This window comes from Salmo trutta, chromosome 4 (genome assembly GCF_901001165.1).
Source record: "Salmo trutta chromosome 4, fSalTru1.1, whole genome shotgun sequence".
Classification (NCBI taxonomy): Eukaryota; Metazoa; Chordata; class Actinopteri; order Salmoniformes; family Salmonidae; genus Salmo; species Salmo trutta.
This window is the reverse complement of record NC_042960.1, coordinates 36,066,495-36,080,274: the sequence shown is the minus strand read 5'-3', so window position 1 is coordinate 36,080,274 and position 13,780 is coordinate 36,066,495. Positions and strand designations below refer to the sequence as shown.

The 13,780-nt window shown below is 41.4% G+C and overlaps 1 protein-coding gene across 3 annotated transcripts in view; it reads left to right on the top strand.

The window, feature by feature from the left end:
- The window catches only part of LOC115192299 (rho GTPase-activating protein 39), a 167,815-nt gene that overhangs the window by 28,627 nt on the left and 125,408 nt on the right, over positions 1-13,780 (top strand). The gene's annotated exons all lie outside the window — the stretch shown is intronic.

The window sequence follows — 13,780 nt, the reverse complement described above, 5'->3', positions numbered from 1 at the left end:
CAGGATGCTAGGCCACTGATTTTTTTCCACAGTGGAATCGCGATACTACTCAGTATTGTGATACTTGGCCTGGTATGGTATCGTTTATAAAATGTTGGTATCGTGACAACACTACTTGTCAATTAGAGGTGTACAGAAGGAGGCTTTTAGTTCATTTTTGATCAGATTATTTTTGATTAAAGATAAGCATTATATTGTTCGATTAAAGAAGTAACGCTGGTAGGCCTAAAATATTCTTCCTCACCCCAAGTTCAACTGTCGGAGTCAGTTGGAGTGCCGGTGCACCCTGCCTTCATAGGCCTGCAGTAGCTAAGCCATACCACACCAAACCTTCACAAAAGTTGCATAACATTATTAGGGTAATATCAAAAGAAAGTCAAGTCATTGTTTAAAATGCGAACAGGTTATTATATTGTGGCATCTTTTCCTCTTTGTTTTTTCCTTTTCATGGTTTGAATGGAAGTAGCATAGTAGGCCTACCAGTAGTTCTATTATATTGCGGCAAACACAACATTACAGCTGGAACTTAATTTGGCCAATGAAAATGGCTCAACAGAATGAAACCTTCAAAAAAGTTTGGAACAGGTTTATATTGCAGCTATTACCAACAAAGGCGATTGCCTGCCGTACGCCTACCCAACAAATGACAGCAATAGGCTAATGCTATTTATTTTACAACAGTCCTACTCTTAACCTTAAACTAAATACGGAGCACAAAATTAAAAAGACAGAACTTAATTTAGCCAACAAAAATGTTGACAAAATATTTACAGAACTAGTTTAGATGATTAAATATGCCTACAATAATAATAATAATAATAATAATAAATGATTTACAATAATAATAAGCGGCAACGTTCTTCTCTTCTTTGTCCATTACAATATTAAAACTTGTCCCCTTGTCGGCTTCTTTTCACTATACTCTTTCTTCTCTAACTTTTGTTTTACTTCAGTGAAAAATAACTCCCTCTTCGCAATCAACAGTAGCCTAGGCCATGGCTCCTTCTCTCTCTCTCTCTCTCTCTCTCTCTCTCTCTCTCTCTCTCTCTCTCTCTCTCTCTCTCTCTCTCTCTCTCTCTCTCTCTCTCTGTGTGTTTCCCTTTCATTTGGGACCATGTTAGGCCTGCTGATCAACATTTTCACATAAGTAGCCTATTGTTTTCTTTTATAAAAATGTGCGTGTGCCATGTAGCCAGGCAGTCCAGCTTGGGCAGTTTGTGTCGGCAAGGGAAAGACAACCCAGTAAGCAAAATTATGTTGAAAAGACGTCTTTTTAGGTGCTGAATGAAAAGTAAAAATGTTGAAAATATGTCATTTACGGACATTGAAAATTTGTATTGATTCTATGGTCAACTTTCAACTGCTATATATGCTCAGTTAAGTAAGTATTATATCACAATAATAATTGTTCACACCTCTTAACACACATCCATCCATCCATTCATCCAATGCACTTTGCTTTTTCAAAAGCTTTAAAACTGGCAACAATAATGTTGAAGTTCAACATATGCAATAAACCAACAGACCACTTCAACTATAATAACATTCTGCGTTACGGTTACATTTTTTTTTTCTTGCTATGACTGTGATATGTTGTTGTTTATCTACCTTAGTTGAATGCACTGACTGTTCGTCACTCTGGATAAGAGCATCTGCTGAATGACAAATGTAAATGTAAAACAAACGCTTACAAAGCATGATGGGTATTTTTGTAATGAGCTCTGCCCCCAAAAGTACAAATTTGGTCGGTGTGGAGTTTCATACAAGGCAACTGCATTCACGCTATAAAGAGGAAATGATCTGTGCTGATACTAAAAGACAGGCTAATATCGGCCCAAAATATCGGCCCGATATGACTGATTTCTATATATGAACTGTAACTCTGTCAAATCTTTGAAATTGTTGCACTTTGCATTTATATTTTTGGTCAGTGTAGTTTATCTGAGCCAGCGTTTTAACTACCAGAGTAACCCCCCCCTACTATAATGCAAAAGACAGCTATAATTATTGGTCTTTCTCTAATTGAGATGTCAGAAAGCTCCTGAAACTGTGACTCACCGCCTCGATTCAGTCTAATGTTGCAACATTTGAATTTGTGTTTTTTACATTGGATAGAAGCCGAGACTCAGAGCTAGAAAGTAGTATATCATACACTGCAGTTAAGGAACAATGGGAAAGTAATTCTGCTTTGAAAGTTGATTAACTTGTAACCCCACTTTTGAGAAAATGCTCCTTGAATGTTTTGGTACACCTACTGGAGAGTTCTTCTTTGTCTACACCCATTCAGCATTGTTCACACCCTCTTAAGCCTTAGCCCCACCCATCTCTTTAACAATTCACATCTGAGGTCATGTGCTAAAAAGAGTGAGTAGTGCAGTAAACAACCAAAGATTTCAAGACTAAAATTGGTGAAAGTAGAAGCAAAAAGTAGTAGTACAAATACACTTTAGCCTACATCCTAATCTGATTTTGGTGCAGGTCATGTTATTCTTCACATTACCGTCTCCGGTAAACACACACTATATCAAATAAAATCTAAGTGTATTTGTCACATGCACATGCACCGGACTATCTGCATTGTGTCCCACCCACCACCCACCACCTGCCAACCCCCTCTTTAACGCTACTGCTGCTCTCTGTTCATCATATATGCATAGTCACTTTAACCATATCTACATGTACATACTACCTCAATCAGCCTGACTAACTGGTGTCTGTAGCCTCGCTACTTTTACAGCCTCGCTACTGTATATAGCCTGTCTTTTTACTGTTGTTTTATTTCTTTACCTACCTATTGTTCACCTAATACCTTTTTTGCACTATTGGTTAGAGCCTGTAAGTATGCATTTCACTGTATTCGGCGCACGTGACAAATAAACTTTGATTTGATTTGAATCATCTGGTGAAGTGGATTCTTTTGTTTAGACATATAGCTAGCTAGCTAGCTAGCTAATCAATGAACCATGATTCCCAACCCATACAGTACTAGCAATACAAACGTATTGTCATAGCTACTAGCCACCATGCATGAATCTGCAGGTAGCTAAAGATAACCAACTAAACTCAGCAAAAAAAGAAACGTCCTCTCACTGTCAACAGCGTTTATTTTCAGCAAACTTAACATGTGTAAATATTTGTATGAACATTACAAGATTCAACAACTGAGACATAAACTGAACAAGTTCCACAGACATGTGACTAACAGAAATGGAATAATGTGTCCTTGAACAAAGGGGGGGGGGGTCAAAATCAAAAGTAACAGTCAGTATCTGGTGTGGCCACCAGCTGCATTAAGTATTGCAGTGCATCTCCTCCTCATGAACTGCACCAGACTTGCCAGTAGTTGCTGTGAGATGTTACCCCAGTCTTCCACCAAGGCACCTGCAAGTTCCCGAACATTTCTGGGGGAATGGCCCTAGCCCTCACCCTCCGATCCAACAAGTCCCAGACGTGCTCAATGGGATTGATTTCTGGCCTCTTCGCTGGCCATGGCAGAACACTGACATTCCTGTCTTGCAGGAAATAACGCACAGAACGAGCAGTTTTGCTGGTGGCATTGTCATGCTGGAGGGTCATGTCAGGATCAGCCTGCAGGAAGGGTACCACATGAGGGAGGAGGATGTCTTCCCTGTAACGCACAGCGTTGAAATTGCCTGCAATGACAACAAGCTCAGGCTGATGATGCTGTGACACACAGCCCCAGACCATGACAGACCCTCCACTAAAGGCCTCTTTAGTTTTTATAACTGTGACCTAAGTTTCTTTACGATCGTTCCACAGGTGCATGTTCATTAATTGTTTATGGTTCATTGATCAAGCATGGGAAACAGTGTTTAAACCCTTTACAATGAAGATCTGTGAAGTTATTTTGATTTTTACTAATTATCTTTGAAAGATAGGGTCCTGAAAAAGGGTAGTTTCTTTTTTTTCTGAGTTTAGGTTCAATGTTAGCTAGCCAATGTTAGCTAACTAATATTACTACACAGGTCATACACATATCATTAGCTAGCAAGCCAGCAAGCTAACGTTCACTAGCTACCTAACAGTACGCTTTAACTTGCAATGAAAATGACTTTCTGACAAAATTAGAAATGTATAAAATATCTGAAAATGTAGCTAGACTCTTAAACATGGATGAATTCATCATGGGGAGACTGCTACCCCTTTAACTCCATTTTGTTTGTAGTTACAGCTTGTTTGGTCCGCGTTGTATGAAGTCACTCTGGTTCACACTGACCGTAGTAGTAGTCCATCACAACTTTTTCCCACTGATCTTTGTCTATACCGCCTGATAAAATTCAGGGCAGCAATGTTGTTGAGAGCAGTCTATGTTGTTGAGTGCAGTCCAACGTTTATATATTTCAAAAAAGCCGCGGAAGCCAGGATTATCTTTAAATACTGAGCAGCTCACGTTATAGACAAAAGCATGCTACATGGCAGACCAATCCGAACTCATCTCTCGGCATGTCCAGCCCATCCATTATCTCAGCCAATCATGGCTAGCGGGAATGTTCCCATCTTTTTCCATGGCTAAACCAACTAGGCTCATATTTTAACAATTATATTAGTATTTACAGATAGCAATCACGTTTTATTACGACACGTGAAAGTTCACATGTTCTAGAAGGCATTTCTGCCCCTAAAAACGCATTAAAAAAATTATTTTAAAAAGTTCAAATGCCTCTCTTGCGACATACGCCTCGTTTCTTGAAACAGGTCACAACTACAATCTGCGTGTGGCTATAGCTCTTTCTGCCTCCTCTTCTATCCTCTACTTTCCTTACTTCTTATCTCATCTCCTGTTCTCTCCTGTCCTCTTCTCCCCTCTCCTCTCCTTTCCTCCTCTCACTCCGTCCGTCCATCCATCCATCCCTCCATCCATATGTAGCCAGAGTAGGCCCTAAAGCTCTCTCCGTTTCAGCCTCCTCCTCCTCAATATCTCTCCTTCCATCTCTCTCTCGGCCTCTTCATTTCTCTCACTCATTTCCTTTACTTATCTCCCTCCCCTGCTCGCTCTTTATCACTCTTTTTACAATTTCCAGCCTTCCCTATTTCACTCCTTCTTTCCCTCCCTACCCTTGTTTTTATCCTCCTGTTCTGTGTCCACTTTCTGTTCTTTGTGTCATTGTGTGTGCCAGTGTCACAGTGTGGTGTCTTTTGGAATAGATGAGAATTAGGGGGTAGGTACAGTGAGGGAAAAAAGTATTTAATCCCCTGCTGATTTTGTACATTTGCCCACTGACAAAGAAATGATCAGTCTATAATTTTAATGGTAGGTTTATTTGAACAGTGAGAGACAGAACAACAACAAAAAAATCCAGAAAAACGCATGTCAAAAATGTTATAAAATGATTTGCATTATAATGAGGGAAATAAGTATTTTGCCAATTCGTAATTCATTGTTTTCATGATGTGAATTGTTTATGAATTCCCCGCTATATATCAAAAGTATAACAAGTTGTACATGTAGGCTACTGTAAATCATTGCCATTTCCCCATTAATCTAGAATGTTTGGTTATGGTAATTTCTGTTCTTTCAATGTATTAATACGGCATACCGTTCTCATTCTCATAGTGGACACGTCACGTTGTTTGTAGAGCTCGCAAACTGCACAGTGATAATGAAGTTGTGGTTTATTTAATTATTTTTAGCAGTTTTATGTCAATTTCCTCATTGTCTTTTGTTAGGAGCACATGTCTGGTTTCTCCGTCTTGTCACTATTGTGTGAACGTGCGCGCTTGAGTGAGCACAGATGTAGTCTATACCTGGTCTGAGCGCCAGGATAAGCAGTCGTGTTAGAATTCTGAAATCTGCATTTTCAAAATGCAGACCATCAAAAAAAGCTGTGTTTTAAACCCTTTCACCTATTTGTAGGACTTTGGGAGTGTTTTAAGTAGATTCTATTAGTGTACCATCTATTTAGTAGTACAATCCAGGCCTATATATTGACTTTACCATACAGTTGGTTATACATGATCATAGGGCCTAGGCCGAAATGTTTGTTTAATGAAATGTTTTGCCTGTCACTTCATCTAAGTTTAATTTGGAAGTAGCTACCAGTAGTTTGCTGTGTGAGGGAAGCTAGATCCACTGACATATTTCCACCTGCCCTTTTCCTTTTTCCGAGTGGCGCAGCGGTCTAAGGCACCGCATCTCAGTGCTAGAGGCGTCACTACAGACCCTAGTTCGATTCCAGGCTGTATCACAACCGGCCGTGATTGGTCCCATAGGGCGGCGCAGCGTCGTCCGGGTTTGGCCGGGGTAGGCCGTCGTTGTAAATATGAATTTGTTCTTACTTGACTTTCCTAGTTAAATAAAGGTTAACTTCTCAGTCCTACCCACCCATTGAACCAATGTGGAATACACATTGAATTGACGTCTGTGCCCAGTGGGATGGCTCTGGCACGGTGATTGAGGCAGCCTGATGCCGCTGAGTGTCCACTCCACCCACTGCTTCAGACTGGCCCACAAAGACAGAGAATCTAAAGAGAGACCACAGGGAGAAGGATAATAGACCCATTCTCTGGTCTCAGTGGCCAGCCCAGCATGTTGAGATGAGGAGGATTCTTCACCACTTTACATTATAGTAGGGGGAGTTACTCTGGTAGTTAAAATGCTGGCTGAGATAAACTACGCCGACCGAAAATATAAACGCAACATGCGACAATTTCAAAGATTTGTCTGAGTTACAGGTCATATATGGAGATCAGTCAATTGAAATAAATGAATTACATCTGCTTCACATAGAGTTGATCAGGCTCATTGTGGCCTGTGGAATATTGTCCCACTCCTCTTCAATGGCTGTGCGAAGTTGCTAGATATTGTCAGGAACTGGAACATGCTGTCGTACACGTCGATCCAGAACATCCCAAACATGCTCAATGGGTGACATGTCTGGTGAGTAAGCAGGCCGTGGAAGAACTGGGCCATTTTCAGCTTACAGGAATTGTGTAAAGAGCCTTGCGACATGGGGTTGTATATTATCATGCTGAAACATGAGGTGATGGCGGTGATGGCAGATGAATGGCACGACAATGGGCCTCAGGATCTCGTCATGGTATCTCTGTGCATTCAAATCGCCATCGATAAAATGCAATTGTGTTCATTGTCCGTAGCTTATGCCTGCCCATACCATAACCCCACCACCACCATGGGGCACTCTGTTAACAACGTTGACATCAGCAAACCGCTCGCCCACACGACGCTATACACGCTGTCTGCCATCTGCTCGGTACAATTGAAATCGATTCATCCGTGAAGAGCACACTGCTCTAGCGTGCAAGTGGCCATCGAAGGTGAGCATTTTCCCACTGAAGTCAGGTCAAGACCCTGGTGAGGACGACGAGCACGCAGATGAGCTTCCCTGAAATGGTTTCTGACAGTTTGTACAGAAATTATTCGGTTGTGCAAACCCAGTTTCATCAGCTGTCCGGGTGACTGGTCTCAGACCATCCCGCAGGTGAAGAAGCTGGATGTGAAGGTGATGAGCTGGCGTGGTTACACGTGGTCTGCGGTTGTGAGGCCGGTTGTATGTATTAACAAATTCTCTAAAACGACATTGGAGGCGGCTTATGGTAGAGAAATTAACATTCAATTCCCTCATCTGTGGCATTGTGTTGTGTGACAAAACTGCACATTTTAGAGTGGCCTTTTATTGTCCCCAGCACAAGGTGCACCTGCATAATGATCATGCTGTTTAATCAGTTTATTGATATGCCACACCTGTCAGGTGGATCCATCATCTTGGCAAGGAGAAATGCTCACTAACAGGGATTTGAGAGAAATATGCTTTTTGTGCATATGGAAAATTTCTGCTATCTTTCATTTCACTTTACATGTTGCATTTATAGATTTTTTTTTTTCAGTATAGAATATACCCTCTGATTCCCCCACCGTGCTCCTTGCTCTGGTCTTATTTTCATCTTTCTCTGTTTGTCTCTTTTAGTTATTTTTCACCCTTTCTGTCCTTTTCTTTTCCTCCATTTTCTTTCTCATGTTCTGTTTCTCTCTTTTTCTCATTCCCTCTCTTCTGCTTGCTCTACGTCCCTCCTCCTGCTCCCCCTGAGCTTGCTTTTGTCACCCTGTCATGTCCCATTTACTGAGAGAGAGAGAGAGAGAGAGAGAGAGAGAGAGAGAGAGAGAGAGAGAGAGAGAGAGTGAGCACAGCCTTGCCATTGAGAAGGGTAGACACAGGAAAACCTGGCTCCCTGTAGAGGAAAGGCTGTGCAACCACTGCACAACAGCAGAACCTGAGACGGAGCTGCATTTCCTGACAAAATGTCAAAAATATAAAACAATTAGAGAGTGTCATTTCCCCAAATTTGAAACCCTTATTCAAGGTTTCAAAGACCTCTCTGATGAGGATAGGCTACCCGTCCTGTTGGGGGAGGACGCAGAGAGCTGTGGGTTGGCAGCGCACTACATTGCTGCCTGCCATAAGTTGAGGGACAGTGTCTGACAGACCAATAAACCTGCACATGTCCTCAACTGTATGATTATTGTTATTGTTGAATGTATGGTTATATTGACCGTTGGTTATTGTTGTTACTGTTGTCCCGTTGACAATTTTTGATTCTCATTTTTATATTGTAAATATCCAAAGTAAGCTTTGGCAATATGTACACTGTTACGTCATGCCAATAAAGCGAATTGAATTGAATTGAGAGAGAGAGAGAGAGAGAGAGAGAGAGAGAGAGAGAGAGAAAAGCTCTACAGAAAAGCTGTCTCTTAAATTCTCTCTTTCTCTCTCTCCCTATCTCTCTCTTCCTCTCTGAAGATTGATACCGTTGTTCCACTAGTATATTATACTGTACATTATTCTGTGAATAGTTAGAAAAATTCATCAGTTAATATTTATTTGCTAAATTGAGCTAAATTAGCTAACTAGTAACCTTTGGGCCAGTTTCCCGGCCACAGATTAAGTCAAGTCCTAGACCTAAAAGCATACTCAATGGTAAATCTCCATTGAAATAGCTTTGTAGTCCAGGATTAGGCTTGATCTGTTTCAGGGAAACCGGCTCTTTAGGTGTGTCTCTGGAGCCATTGTTTGATGGCCCCCCATGTCCACTTAGCCTCCGCTGTCACAACCTGCTCCCAATATGCAATGGGGCTAGCCTGCCTGCTGTGAATGACAACTCGATTAAAGGCACAACAGCCGTGCCACACGCACACACACACAGACACACACCAGGGTCCAATGTTAACTTTCGGACATGGGGTAGTTTATAAAAGCATTTGGGTCACGCAGGGCCTAAGTTGGCATGTTTTCTCAAAATATATTCAGCTAGTAATAGGCTACATTTGGTTATTATGGTTTATGTTAATATATAATATAATGTAAGACATTACTCTATTCTTTCACATTTCATTTCATTCATTGAATTTACTTTTGTTTCTAAAGAATGTCATTTTAAGATATCAAAATAGGACATTGCCCCTTTAAAAATATATCTATATGGCTACAGTAGGCTAGCCAAGATAAATGCTAGGTGACTTTTTGTAGCTTTCTTTTTGCAGACAATCAACAGTAGCCTCTAGCCATCCAATTGCTACTATGTTCACTATTGAAGGTTTACTTTTGTAAATCACTGTCCCTAAAATAAATAAGCTCAGGGAGTGGATTGATGAGAGCTTCTTTTTACACTGGACAGCTCGCGTGTGGCGAGAACGCATCTGCTCATGTAGAGATGCAGGATATTAATTTGAGCCAGTTTGCTACAGCAGGAAAATAATCCTGCAGCAACAGGAAATGTGAATTATTATGTGGATTATAATTAATGGACATTTTTGTAGTGGTTGATACATTTTTCGTTTGGGCAAATCAAGTCTGAAATGTAAAAGTGGAAATTACAAACTTAAGAAGCCTTTTTTAAAACTCAAATACACTACAAGTTTACATTTCCTGATGTATTCATCCCGCCCGCAGATTTTAATACCGCACCCGCTGGCTTTCTGTCCGACTCCCACCCACTACTGCAAGAACTGGTCCGAACCCAACTGCGGTCCCGCAATGTTATTTTAGGCAGGGGCGCAACTTTCACTGGAGACGGGGAGGATATGACCACCACATTCAGAAATTTTATTTGCACTGTGATAGACAACCATGCGGGCACCTCAGAGCGGTCGGGGAGGCTGTTTTCCGGTTTCAGCTGGCAGAATTTAGGACCGCACGGACAGCAGAGAGCGTGTGGACAGGCTGTGTGAAGGCACAGTTCTGACAGGCTGGCATATAGGATCAGCACATGAGAGACGAACCGAGGCAGCTGCTGTCTGTGCTGAGCCTTTTCTCCGAGTTGTAAAGCAAGCAGAGCTACTCTTTAGTTGACTGATCTAGTTAGCAAGGTAACTGCTGTTTGACAGAAAATAAGTATTTATTCTCAGTGCTGAGCTTAGTAGTGTAATTGACATGTTACTTTAGCTAATGTTACATCCCCTCTCGACTGAAGTAAATAAACTAGCTACTAGCAGCTAGTTAGGTAGCTAGTAGCTACCACAGCCAGTTCAGATCTAGCTAGCCTCTAGCTATCTGTCAGGTAGCAGTATCTAACAGCTGCTGTGTGTATGGAAATGTTTTGTAGCCTTTATTTTGTACCATTTCAACAGAAGTACATTTGATGATGTACCATTAGCTAGACTTAGCCAAAAGTTGGCTAACGTTAGCTAGCTAGCTAGATCACTAACTTTAGCTATTGTTTTTTGCCTCAACCACACTAGACCTGAATCAAATGATGAAACCAGCTGCCAAAAGATTGAAGACCGATATTTTGACAGGTTTTCAACGCAATGTGAGTTTTTATTATTCAGTATAGCAATGTAATGTTATTGATCTGTCAGTTTCCCAAGCTAATTCCCTACTTTTCACACTGACACGGTATAAACAGCTCTACAGGCTTCACTGTCACGGTGTACAGTCAGTACACAACACTATGCTCATGTCCTAGCAGGATCAGATGGTGACATATGTGCCTGCAGGTTCAGATAGCCAGGGAAGACCAGTCTACGGAGTTCAGGTGAATTTTGCAGTATATTATAACAATCAGTGAATTGATAGTTGATAGTTGAAGTTCCATCTTGAGTTGATGGGTAGGCTACAGTCTGGGATCTGGGAATAATGGTTGATTCTATCCATGGATATTAAAATATATAAATGTACACCAAGGTAAGTCTTTGTCATGCCTCATCTGAGCAGGATCAGATGGTGACAGGTCTCATCAGGGTCAGGAAGCCAGGGAAGACCTGTCTATGACTGCGCAGAGGTGAACTTTTGTAGATACAACACTTTATTCTCTCTGTGCAGCAAACACTGGACAAGCAAGAAGCTTAAAAGATTGAAACTATTTTAAGGCAGTCTAACAAACCTCGAAAGTTGATTTCCAAACTGTATCAAGGGTTGATAGAGGTTTTTCCCGATGACACAAAACATGTAAAACAAAAATGTGAGAAAGACCTGGGAGATGCTATTGATTATGATGAATGGATACAGATGAATAGAATGCCCATGTTCGTATAATCTCAGACATACTCAGACTCCTTGACTTTTTCCCCATTTTGTTACGTTACAGCCTTATTCTAAAATGGATTTTAAAAGAAAATCCTCATCAATCTACTCACAATACCCCATAATGACAAAGCAAAAACAGGTTTTTAGAATTTTTTGCAAATGTGTTACAACTAAGAAATCTGAAAGATACATTTACATAAGTATTCAGCGATTACAGCCTCGAGTCTTCTTGGGTATGAAGCTTGGCACACCTATATTTGGGGAGTTTCTCCCATTCTTCTCTGTAGATCCTCTCAAGCTCTGTCAGGTTGGATGGGGAGTGTCGCTGCACAGCTGTTTTCAGGGTTCTCCATGCTCTGGATGGGCCACTGAAGGACATTCAGAGTCTTGTCCTGAAGCAACTCCTGCGTTGTCTTGCCTGTGTGCTTGGGGCTGTTGTCCTGTTGGAAGGTGAACCTGCGCCCCAGTCTGAGGTCCTGAGCGCTCTGAAGCAGGTTTTCATCAAGTTTCTCTCTGTACTTTCCTCTGTTCATCTTTCCCTCGAACCTGACTAGTCACCCAGTCCCTGCTGCTGAAAAACATCCCCACAGCATGATGCTGCCACCACCATACTTCACTGTAGGGATGGTGCCAGGTTTCCTCCAGACGTGACGCTTGGCATTCAGGCCAAAGAGTTCAATCTTGGTTTCATCAGACCAGAGAATCTTGTTTCTCATGGTCTGACTCCTTTAGGTGCCTTTTGGCAAACTCCAAGCGGGCTGTCATGTGTCTTTTACTGAAGAGTGGCTTCCGTCTGGCCACTCTACCATTGCTCTGACATGCTCTATCAACTGTGGGACCTTATATAGACAGGTGAGTGCCTTTCCAAATCTTGTCCAATCAATAAGAAAATTCGTGGAACATACTATATGCCATTGAAATTGAATATCATGCACTCAGAAATTGTATTCTTCTGCTCGAGGTGTTAAACGCAAAAGGGGACATATGTGCATATGTTATGGTCTTGTAATGGCTGGCTTGAAATCTGTTATTTTATCTCAGCATACCTAATGATTCGTCTAATGATTCTCCCTTCTCCCTATTTTTGTTTGCTTGGGAATGTTGATACTGGAGACTTATCTGAAGAAACTGTGTAACCTAGCATTTACAGCAGCTAAGAAATTGAGTGCCATTAATTGGAAGGTTGGTTATCCTCTCACAATGGATGGAAGAAATGTGAAGTTATGGTATCACTAGATTTGATTTATTACAAGATTAAGGGTATACTGTGCAACTTTCATAAGGTCTGGATGCCTTATATGGAATACCGTAAGACAAAAAGAGTGTATTGAAAACATGCCCGCGTCAGGGGAGATACGCATTTAGGCAATCCTGCTAGGCTGCTTAGTCCTGGCCCCGGGGGTCTGCCATACTGTTGGTTGTCACTCTGGCATGGCTTAACACACCTGAAACCAATAATGAATGTTTCACTAATATCCTAAAGATGAGTGGGGTGTGTTGGGTTGGGGCGCTGCAGGGCCGTGGACCCCTAGGGGCAGGATGGGGTGACCGAGCTTTATTGTGTGCAAAAAGAGCTCTACAGAACTATTAGGCCTATGATATGAATTACACTGAACAAAAATATAGTTCGGTCTTATAAATCACTTAAACATATTTAATGATGATCTCTTACCTAGCTTGATGACTGTGGGCATTTTTACTTACGTTTTGTTGTTCAAAATAGAGACGGCTAGAAGGGCCATGGGCCGTATTAGATTGTGTGAAAATGCAGGAAATGAGCTTTAGATGCCCCCCAAAATGGGAGGAGCCCCAGAACCCCTGCCAAGTTATGCCTCCCTCACTTCTAAAACCAAAGTTGCGCCCCTGATTTTAGGCTTATGTGATGCAGCTTGCTTGCCAGCCATGGACCCAGCAATATTGCGCCCTATAGGCAATATTTCAAAATGTGCAAAAATAACCAAAGAAATAGGTTAAATTAGAAGAGATTATCACCAATATATTAGGCTAGCGGTATTACCGTGCGGTATTACAGTAGTTTGAAGAGCGCAGAGTTGGAGAGACTTGCAATTTCTCTTGAACTACGTTCTATAGCCTACCTTTTAGGAGTGGGATGATTTTCAGATCAATATTCATTTCTAGGCAATGTAGTCAACTATAGCCTAATCATAAGGAGGACGATATACAGGAAGAGACAAATAAATGGGTAATCAATATTGGAAATGAAAAGGCGCAACACTCACTCACCATGGTAGCCTGTTCACGTGTTGCGCCTTTTCCTT